Source organism: Battus philenor, unplaced genomic scaffold (genome assembly GCF_028537555.1).
Source record: "Battus philenor isolate CCGP_79_NKW_IND1 unplaced genomic scaffold, ilBatPhil1.0.hap1 SCAF_26, whole genome shotgun sequence".
NCBI classification, from domain to species: Eukaryota; Metazoa; Arthropoda; class Insecta; order Lepidoptera; family Papilionidae; genus Battus; species Battus philenor.
This window is the reverse complement of record NW_027181689.1, coordinates 5,322,326-5,333,478: the sequence shown is the minus strand read 5'-3', so window position 1 is coordinate 5,333,478 and position 11,153 is coordinate 5,322,326.

The window sequence follows — 11,153 nt, the reverse complement described above, 5'->3', positions numbered from 1 at the left end:
AAATGTATGCAAAAGTATAAGTATACTGGTTAAAAAAATTGATTTAATGATTCTTATATTTTAATACAGCACTAGTTATTTTGATTATATTTAATGTTGCTTAAAGTGTGAAGAACCAAGGTGACCGACATAGTTCGAACAATTGCTTGCCTGATATTGGAGTGGGGCAAATCGCTCGTTCAGCCGATGGCCGTTAGGTTCGAAATTTTCTTTAGTGATGATCACGAGTTCATAGAGGCATAGGAAGATATCCAACTAGATAGACCGACGACATAGTTAAGGTCATGGAAAATCACGGAAAGTCGCTAAATGAGGGTAGCACAAAATCGGTTATGGTGATGAACTTAGACTGGCTAAGGCTTATGTCTTGTAGTGGGTATTTATCGGCTGAAAAGAAGAAGGAAGAGACATGAATAGAGGCGCAATCTATATTTACTCTTATCTCCATTAATCACTTAAAATATGGCAGTTACGAGATTTAACCCCATTACAGTATTGCTAAAATTTTCTAAAGTCAATTTTAGTGAATTAGTAACCTATCTATTGTATTCGTAACAAAGCTTCGTCTTAACAAATTTACATGAAAAATTAAATAATAAAAATTGAACATATATTAATGCTTACAATATGAAACTGATACAATGAATCTAGAATTTTACCAAGATTTCGATATTCTCGATTCTTAGTCGACCTAAATTCGTAACCGATTTTTAATTGAACTGTTAAAATGTCAATAGTTACTAAGCCACACTGAATTCTGCGCTAAAAGCTTTCCACAAAAATTGCCAAAACACGTGGTTATTCCGCACTAAGGAGAATTCGACAGTCGTTTCAAATATTGCAATCGAAGTCTTCCGCCAGAAGCGTTGTGTCCGTATTGACTATTCGAATTAACGACACACGAAATTTTAAAAACAACGAAGTTTATATTTGATAGTTTATACGACGAATATTTAAACATATTATCAGCGTCATCATGACTGCTGATAAAAGCCCTCTTCTAGGCATAGGCTTCCCTTAAAAATTGTTGCGATGACTAGTCTTATGAGAAAACCTTAATATATCTCCGTTCAGCTTACCGGACCTTCTCAAGAAAAAATCTACAGCAGAATCTTTTGATGAGTTGGCCCGGCACATTGTCCTAAATCTCAAGGCATTTAACAGTCTGTAGCGCTTGGGCAGCGACTTAAATAAAATAATGTAGCAACTAATATATAATTGTGTATTCCAAATTGTATTGTTAATATGTATAAATTTTAGCTGTATTTACCCATAAGTGAAAATTGTGTAAAAAAAAAAAAAATTGTAAAAAAAAAAAATTATAATAATAATATAAAACGCTGTCGTGCCTCGCAGCTGGGAGAAGAAAGATCCGTATCAAATAGCGGCAACCCTCTCCCAACTGTCTGCGTTTAGTTAAAGCGAAAGATAAATACTGTAAAAAAAAAAAAAACACCAGCGATACAAATTAGAATTAATAAAAAAAAAAAAAGACTAGTCTTATGCTGTCCATATCCAGCGACTTCCTGCGACTTAAATTACGTATTCGTGCCTCAATTGCCGGCACAAGTAATGTTTCACTACAGACGAGTAATTCTTCTACAAGCGTAAGTGATCTCAGTTCTTCTGGGAATCTGCACATTTTTAATTCGGCCACATAATGTATAACTTAAAATGTTTCCATGTACAACAGAAAAAAAACAAGTGAAAAAAAATCAATCACAAAAGGAATGCTACAATAGTCACCCTAGCATTATTTTTGAAAAAGGAAAATTATTTTTTTTATAAATTTACAAATGTATTCGTTGTTTATTATTATGACAATATTTTTTTTAATTGGACAATAAATTTTAAATGTAAGTAGTCATTACTAGCTGGTTGTAAAATTTTTTATTTTTTCTTTTTGATACACTGCAACGGTTGTTCTATTAAATTTACAATTAATGATTTTAAAGCAGTCTTTGAACATTTCCGTGTTTTATGCCAGTAAAATATTTTCAAATAATGGTTTACGTCGAACCGTTTATGCATTTAAATTAACTGGAGTGTACATGGATATTATTGCGCCAATTAACTGGAATTGGATATGCCAGAACAATCCGAAGCAGAGGCGCAGTGCGTGAGATGACTTATATTTTGAATAAACATTTTATCCGAAATTGTTACTAATCGATTTTAAAAATTGGTATAAAAAGTATTTTTTTTTAAATTGAGATTAGTTTTTAAAGCCACAACACAGAAATTATTTCGACTTTTTTATTGTCTTAAAGTAAATAGATTGACAATAATAAAATTCATTTCAAACAGATCTTAGACACAATGACATATGTGCCCAATAACAGGTTCTAATTCAAAATTTAAAAATTAAAAATATATTTATTCAAATAGACATTTACACAAACCTTTGAATTGTGTTTTATTTCTAATATTAGTCAGGTCTGTGTAGTCCATCCGTGAGAAATTTTTCAGGACCAGTCAGAATATTAACAGACGATCTTTTTTAATTAAATACATTTATCAACCATAATATCAACCCTTTAAATGAATCAACTAGCGAAGTTCCACACATTCCGATGCACTTTAAACCTTTGAATGCTATGATAAGATTTATTTAACATTATACTTTAAATATTAGATTTAAAACTGAGAAACTAAGATCTACTATCTTGTGGAACTTCATTATACGTACGAACTGCTAGTAATGATATTAAATATGTTGTTATATCATTACGTGCAACGATAATGCACCGGGCTCGCTTCGCGGATCCGATACGGTAAATTAATGCAATAATATGGCACGATAGTTGTAAAAAAACAACTTATAGGAAGTTGTTTTTAAATAGTCTACCAGGCATATCTAAGATTGTCCTTTTTTATGCGTGGTAGACCTACGCTGGTCTTACCGGTGCGTAGTCTCGACGCCAGAGTCTTAAGGCACTGACGGCTATGTAGCCGCGACGTTTCTACGACGTCTTGTCATCCCTGATTCTTTGAGAAATCGAGTGCATAGACATAGCCACCATGGTCCGTTAAGCTCAGACTTTGCCAACGAGGCCCGAATGAGAGGCTATGTTTCCCGTAAGTCATTACTGGAAACACCGGTACTTATTGGAATAATATGTTAGATATACTTAATAACGTCGTCATTTCAGCACATAGATGCCCACTGGCCACGGCAGGCGGGTTGGTGATCGCAGTATGGAATTATGGTACGCAGACAAAGCTGCTGCTCATCCTTTGGAAACTTTTTTATGATCAAATGCGGTTCTTATATAATTAATTCGCAAAGTGTGAATTATATAAGAAAGAAAATTGAATCCCGAAAATTGAACCCGCGACTTACGATTGCAAGTTTTAGTCCTCAACCACTAGACTACCAGTTATACTTGATATAATGCAATAAAATTTCCTACGTTGCACTATTGGATATAACTAAAGATTAATTATAAAAAATAAGCAAGTTATATCAACCATGAGAAGTGTAACTATATTATTCGAATAAAAAGAGTTTTCTTAGCGAACTACCTTCTGTGTAACAGTTAATAAATACGTAGATTTTGCTTTCGTGAAATTGCACAAGACTATTTAGTTTAATTTTTTAAACGAGTACTGTTGTTTTAGTGATGTATTTTTTATGATATTTGTATTAATTCATGAATAATGAAAATGTTATATATTATACTTTTATCCTATTCCGGACAAAGATAAATCCAAAAAAAAATGTTAATTTTGATAGATCTAAACCAGTGTATCCCAACATGGGGCCCACGATACACAGGGAGACACTTTGAAAGTGGACTCTACTCGGAAATTATGCATATAACATAAGGGCGCGTAAAAATTTTAAAAAGTCTAAGGTAGGAAATGGCACAAAAAGACTAATTTTGTAATGAACTGATAACAGTTGAAGTTATAAATGGTGTAATTAACACAACTTTGATTTGAATTATCATCACCATATCAGCTGATAGGCACACACTGCGAGGCATAAGCCTTAGTCAAAGATCGCCACGATGACCATTCTCGCTCTGCCCGCATTCAGCGACTTGCCCCATTCTTAAAAATGTCGTTGGTATACCTAGGGGGGAGCTTATCCACGCCGCGTCTACCGGCTGGTGGTCGGTCACCACTTCTAGCTAAGTCGGTAACCTTAATTCTTCTGTTCATCTCTTCATTTAAGATTTAATGTTTGATTCTTTCATATACTTTGTTAAAAAAATATATTATTAAATATTCTTGACAGAACGTGTTAAAAATAAACTCGCATTTTTAAAATGAGTACTGTTGACACACTAACCTATGAACCTTTTAATAAGTACCCCCAAATAGCGGCGAAGGGCCTGCGCACTCCGAACGCTCCACCGTCACGATTACCGTATAAATTAAGAGTCCCATTCGAACCGGAAGAGTTTGTTGACAAATGTACTAGTCTCCCATACGCTTCGCTCTGCGCTGCTTTTAAATTCCATTCACACCGCGGCGACTCGAGCAAGAAATCTATGAACCGCCATGATATCTCACTCCTCAGCCAGAATACTGATGTGCGTTTTGAATGCTTGAAATATTTACAAACATAAACATTTCATATTAATGCTTATTTAAAATATTTAATAAGTTTTCGTACGATCATCGTCGACCATAATGATCTTTAGTAAATCACTGAGGTTGTCTTTTGATTTACTTTAACAAAAGTCTCTAGGAACTCGGTCCTTTAAACCTGTTCTTTGGACCTGTCATTTTAGTAGTATTTTTTCGTCACTTTCCTGTTATATAAATAATTGACATTGGTGTTTAGTAAATTATTGATTATAATGTTGTGGGTGCCCCAATGGAGTTATAACTACGTGTATGTCCATAAACGTATCGTGTTAACGTAACTTATGTCAAAGTAAACATAACATGGTTCTTAACTTATTCATTCTAATCTTCTATTAACTTACATCAACACAATGGGTGAGCGTTTTCCAAGGTATGTCAAAAATGGCTACAGTTTTTACTAAAGTTGTCATTTTAAAATTAGCCTTATTGCTTATGGGGGTAGTCCATTTCCAGCTTGGTTTGGAAAAAGGCTTCAAATAAATATAATAACATAAAATTTTCGACATGTTTGCATTAAAAAGTCATTAGAGATTTTGTAAGCGATTTTTCGAAATGGTCATTAACATACAAATAAGGTTTTCGTTGTAGAAAAATAATATAGTTTTAGAACAACATTTTTGATTTGTTAAAAAACGTAGCCTTTGATCAAAGTAGGGTAAAATAAAGTGAATCAAAATACTATTACCTAAAATATAGGCTCTATTCTCAAGTAAATTGATACTAATAATCATTAACAAAATCACAATTGAGACTTTTAAACACCGAGTTGCTTAATATGCCTCCCGAACAATAATAGAACTATGTAACTTGATAGTGTGAAACAACCCTTACCTCCGGGCAGACAGCGGCACTGCGCATCGTCTGTTTGTATGTATGTGTGTACACATCGTTACCACCTCCAACTTAACGCCTTAGACGATATTGACAGACAGACGCATGTAGTTCGATTCGTTACAAGGGCTACAATTAGAACTACTTACCTATAATCGTTTCCTTCGATTGAAGTGGTGCTTGTTGAAGAATATAAATATTTAAAAATATGAGGCTTTTTCGTCTTTGTAAGCAACACTTTTCATAAAAACATATCATAGCCGATTAATGCAAGGCATAGTATATTCCTTAAGATTTCCATTATAATTTGTCTTGCGCTAGTCGCACCCAGCCACTTTTACACGATTTTAACTATGTCATCGGTCCATCTAGTGGGGACGCAGAGTAGATTTGTTTAGTACCAACTCGTAATTGCCTCTTGAGAAGTGTGCTATTTTCTTTATGTTGTTGTAGATACTCGAATCTCCGAGCTTCTGCTCTAAAGCACTGATCTTAATAATTAGCTGTTCATGCCTTATTTATCGAATTCATACCAAATTGAAATGGAAGCACACCAATGTCAATAAAACAAACTTCTTATAAAAGTCTAGATCACAAGTGGTGTACAGTTAGGATGTGTCATGGCTCCCGTTCTGTTCGTCATATAGCTCAGTAATGAAATCTTTTTAAAACCTTAAGCTTGGCAAAGACCAAAAAACACTTTTATGACATCTCATGGTTAAAAACTCAGTTCAAATGTTATAGAAGTTATATACAAGACGTACTATACGCACAGCGTTCGGCGCGTCTTAAAAGATATTTTGATTTACCGTACTAATAATAATTGTGATTCCAAAATTCTAAACATTGTTTTTTCTTGATAATGTACATAGATACCACTATAGCAACTATTAAAACTAATTATCAGTATTGCTTGTTTGATGGGTGCGGAAGTGAAACTTCTGAAATATTATGTAATAAAAAAGCGATAGTACTTTACAGATTTTGTGTTACAAAATTCCAAGGAGCTGTAGCATAGTAAACATGATATTTTACTTGCCATCAGACGAACCCATAAAAAATATAAACGGAAGGGAAACAATCAGTGATGCACTGAACTTTTCAAAGACTTGATTTGCTTTAAATCAAGTAAACTAAAATGCACAATCGCTTAAGGAACCAAGGAGAAGGCTATGCAAGAAAACCCTAAAAGATCTACAAGAGAAAATCAGGAACGAAAAGATTCATAGACAAATGAAAGTTACCGACATTGTTCAGAGGATAGGTAAGTTAAAGAAACAGTAACGAAGAAGAAAGAAAGCGCTAAATAGAGGCTGCTTGCAACTGGTTCTCTTAGAAATTTATAGAGAATTAGGCTTTCTATACCCAGCAGCGATCTAAAATCAAATTTCATGAGCAATTCCTCAAAACAGTAGCATTTAAAGGTCACAGATTGTTCAAAACTTATTTCAAACAAAACATTCTGAATGTAACATATTTATATATTCTTTTGTGAACGTGAAGCAATTTAAACTTCTAATGGATATCTATAACAATCGTTCGTATTAATAGTTTAATATAAAAAATACAATTTTTTTTAATATTATTGAAGTATCTGCACATAAAGCGTACAAAATTACTTTATAGGTTGTACACACATCAATAACATAGTCCAGTTATTTTGCTTTCAATTACTATGAAAACATATAAGTTCCTAAATAAACAGTACTGAAAATAGAAATTAATTTACTAATGACAGCACCAGTGCTGAAAAGGTCAACGTTGCCATAGAACTTACGAAGACGATGTGAACTAAGCATTTATATTCGTTCTTTACCGCAATCCAAGTTAAGTAAAGTTTATTAAATAATTACAACACATTGCAATAATAGTGTGAAGTACCGAAATGGTTTACGTAACTATATACTCTCCTAGTGATAGAATTAAACTACACAATAGCCACTTTGGTAGTAATTTATTTGATTACATACGAGTATGTGTTTGTCCACCAATGTCATGGACAAATACTGACTAAATTTACAGCCTCTCCTAGTTTGAGAGACCTCTCAGCTTGTGCCACCGAAACCGCTTTACCACACCATAGGTATGCTTGAGTCGATATGGGAAGGACTGTCGGGCGCACATGCTTTATTCCTCAACTCCCACTTTAGCGCGGTGCTGTACTTGCGGCAGCATTGTAGCTCGAAGTCTATCACTGAAACCTGTGTTCACGCCATCACATTAGGCATCGCTTAGACGGTCGTTTCATTGGTGACTCATAACAAGTGCATCTGAGTGAGGATCCAGGTTTGGGCTGTCGCTTGATACATGCTTAGCATTCCAAATGGAGGTTGTTCCAGAGGATCGAACTGCGACTGGAACAATTCTATAATCAGAAAATACTAGGCACTATTAGTTCATTCTAACATGCATAGATTATTCCACTATGTACCCTTATTATAAAAATGTGATATTCTTTAACTATTATAATTTTCCGAGAAATGTACAACACGGTTTCGGATAATCTTATATTAACTAACAGCATAACAACATCTTGAGGGATTCGAACGCTCAGGAGGATCACGCGACAACACTCCGTCGGCTGTTAGTTCGTTGTTATTGATGTTACCACAGTCTTACCTTTGAAATTGTTCAAGATAAATTTTTAAATCATTACGAGTTATTCATTTTACAAGACGTTCATCCCGGCTTAAACATTATTATTATTGTTATTATAACGTAAACGTACTATTGTATGTATCTATGATAATTCATATAAGTTACTATTAAGATTTATATAATGTTCACACACACTTGCCTTTTTTCATTATTGTTCAATATATGTATCAATTTGTTCTAAATTAAAATTATCCTCAAAGGGTGAAAACAAACTGTTAAGTTTATTGCCAATGTTTCTAACGTAAATAAGCAGTTTACAGCGAATAAAACCGAGAAAACATATCTGAAGACTGATCAAACATAGATAAAATTTAGTAGGCACGTCATACACCGCACCGTTGCACTTTATCCGTCCATTTGGAGGATTTTATCCGGCTCTCGCGGCCTCGAATCTATGAACTTTTATTTTTAAACTTCGATTCTATCCAGGTCGAAAATATCGGACGGACATATCCGGGTATAACTCAGAATTAGCGGGATCGATTTCAGCTAAAAGTGGCTACTTGTGTTAGATAAATAAAACTAACCAAACCGCAATTTCTACCACATATTCTGTTGAATCAAAAGTATATTCTGAAAGTAAATTTGAGACGGCTAAAATTATTCTAATTTTAAATATGTTTTGTTACAGTATTGGTAATTCAATTATAAATAAAAAATATAAACAGCACAAATAAAATAGATTAATTTAAACTACTTCTAAATAAATATGTGTTTATTAGAGATCGTTTTAAGAAACTAATCAACACTTGTGTTTATGTATTATTGTTTCATCTTTGTTTTAATCAGAATAATGTTTGATTGAAGTAGATATAACATTTGTTGTAATGTTTTTTTATATTTGTGTTGATGCCTTAAAATATTAAAGCTAATTATTTTATTACTAAGAGATGAATGCCCGAAAAGCAATTAGGCACATATATATATATACATAATTGAGCTTTTCGGGCTATATATATGTCGGTAGGTATAGAATGGTATAGCAATAGTGTGGTTAAACTAAGAGACAACTGCAAGATATCGTTGACGGTATTAGGTTATATCTATGGCGAGTATATGGTATGCACTAGGAATTACGGTGAGTCTATTCCGTGCCGGGCCCATACGTTACAAGGGTCAAGGTCACCCAGAAACTAATGGAGAAGGCTATGCTCGGAGTTCCGTTGCGAGATCGAAATTCTAAAATCCGAAGAGAAAACCATGTCACCGAAGTAACTAGAAGAATCAACCAACCTAGGTGGATCGACTACGTAGTAATGATCGCGGAAGTCGCTGGATGCATGCAGCGCAAAACTGGTCATCGTGATGAGGCAAAGTCTATTCCTTGCAGTGGGCATCTATCGGCTGAAAAAAAGAAAAAAGAAAATTAACAAATATTTTAGTAAAAGTTTGCATCCAAAAGTCATCACGATCATGATTTATCATTATTCCAGTCCACAACACAACATAGGCTGCCCCAATATAACTCCATTAAGACCGATTAGAAGCGGCCTATACTCAAAGTGTTCCAATGACTTTGACCCACTAAGTGGACGTACTATGCTGCGCTTGTCGGTCTTTCTTCTCCATTCTAGAACATTCTAGCCCCTAATGACCATCTGTACTGTATCCGATTTTGCCCACTGCTACTTCAACTTAATAATCCGCTTGACTATGTTGGTGCAAACAAAATTTCTTTCTACTGTTTTTAACGTGAAGTGAGATCAGAAATTTCCCTGTCTCCGATTTATAGAACCTTTTTTCTAGCATCCCGCGACTTAAAGTAGATTATGTGAGTTCCAAACAGGTTCGGGTCTGTGAAGAGCTCAAAACAAACTCACACGGATTTCTTTCTTTTTCATTTATTTCCATTTCATAAATGTAAAATCCGAGGAATTGGTTCTAATAAAATTATCTGATAAAGACACCACTTATTCCTTTAATAGAGTTTCGTCACATAACGCGACAATTTGATAATCTTATCTGTACAAGGATTGATTACGCTTCCTTGCGTGATTATTCAATAACAAAACTTTATACTAAGTACTAAACGAGTTAATTAAACATATATTAAACTTGAACTTGTGTACAATACTTCTCTGATAGTGCTATATGTAGTAAATTTGAATTTGTAAATAAGCCGTATACAGTATGATTGTTTATAGCTGTAAACGTTTTAACGAAGTGAGTGTATAGTTTATTTGCCAGCAAAAAGATAAAGCTTTTTCACCTATTTTCAGTCACCCTATAAGTTGATCATTCTGAAATATGTTTCATTAATTTATTTTTCTTTAGGAATGCTAGAGGCCAATACCTCCTGGCGGTACAAAATCTGCAAAGACAGATAGTACATATTAACAAATTTTATACGTCGTAAATATTATTTTATATGTAGTTACTTATTATTGCTAAAACCATTGATTTTTGCATAGTTTGTACACACATAAAGTGGCAGCAAATGAGCTCCAATCAACCTGTATGTAACTACTTGCACCACAATTTTCTACCGGCGAAGAATACATAAAAAGTTTACAAAAAAATGTTCTTTTTATTTTGGCGACTACACTAAAAGTCGTTATGCCAACGTTGCAGTTGCTTTAGAAAGCGCCTTATCTATAAAAGTTAATTAAAGTCAGTTAAACGATCCAGGTTTGAAGTTGGACTTCAAGTCGTAAAAAATTATTGCAATAACGATGTTCCCGATCGACTTTTCTGTGACATAAGAGTTTTATAATACTAATAAACGATAGGAAGAAATTTAAATTTTGAACAAAAATATTTTTACTTATAAATTATCGAATATTTCAAAGAAATTATAGCTTGCCGGTGTACCATACTTAAAAACTTTTTTCGCGTAACTTTCTCAGTGGCCTGGTACGATTTAACTGCAAAGTAATGTACATAAATAAGAACTCTTTTAAAGGTTTGTCTATCATTTTCATTTTGCCTATTGGTCTGTCTTTGTAAAGTTATGTTTAAGTAATTGCAATAATAACTACTAAAACGAATTTAAATTATTTTAATAAATGCTGTGTTGATTTGTTAATGTATTGAGTATAGTCTCAAAAACAAAATAAAATGTTAGT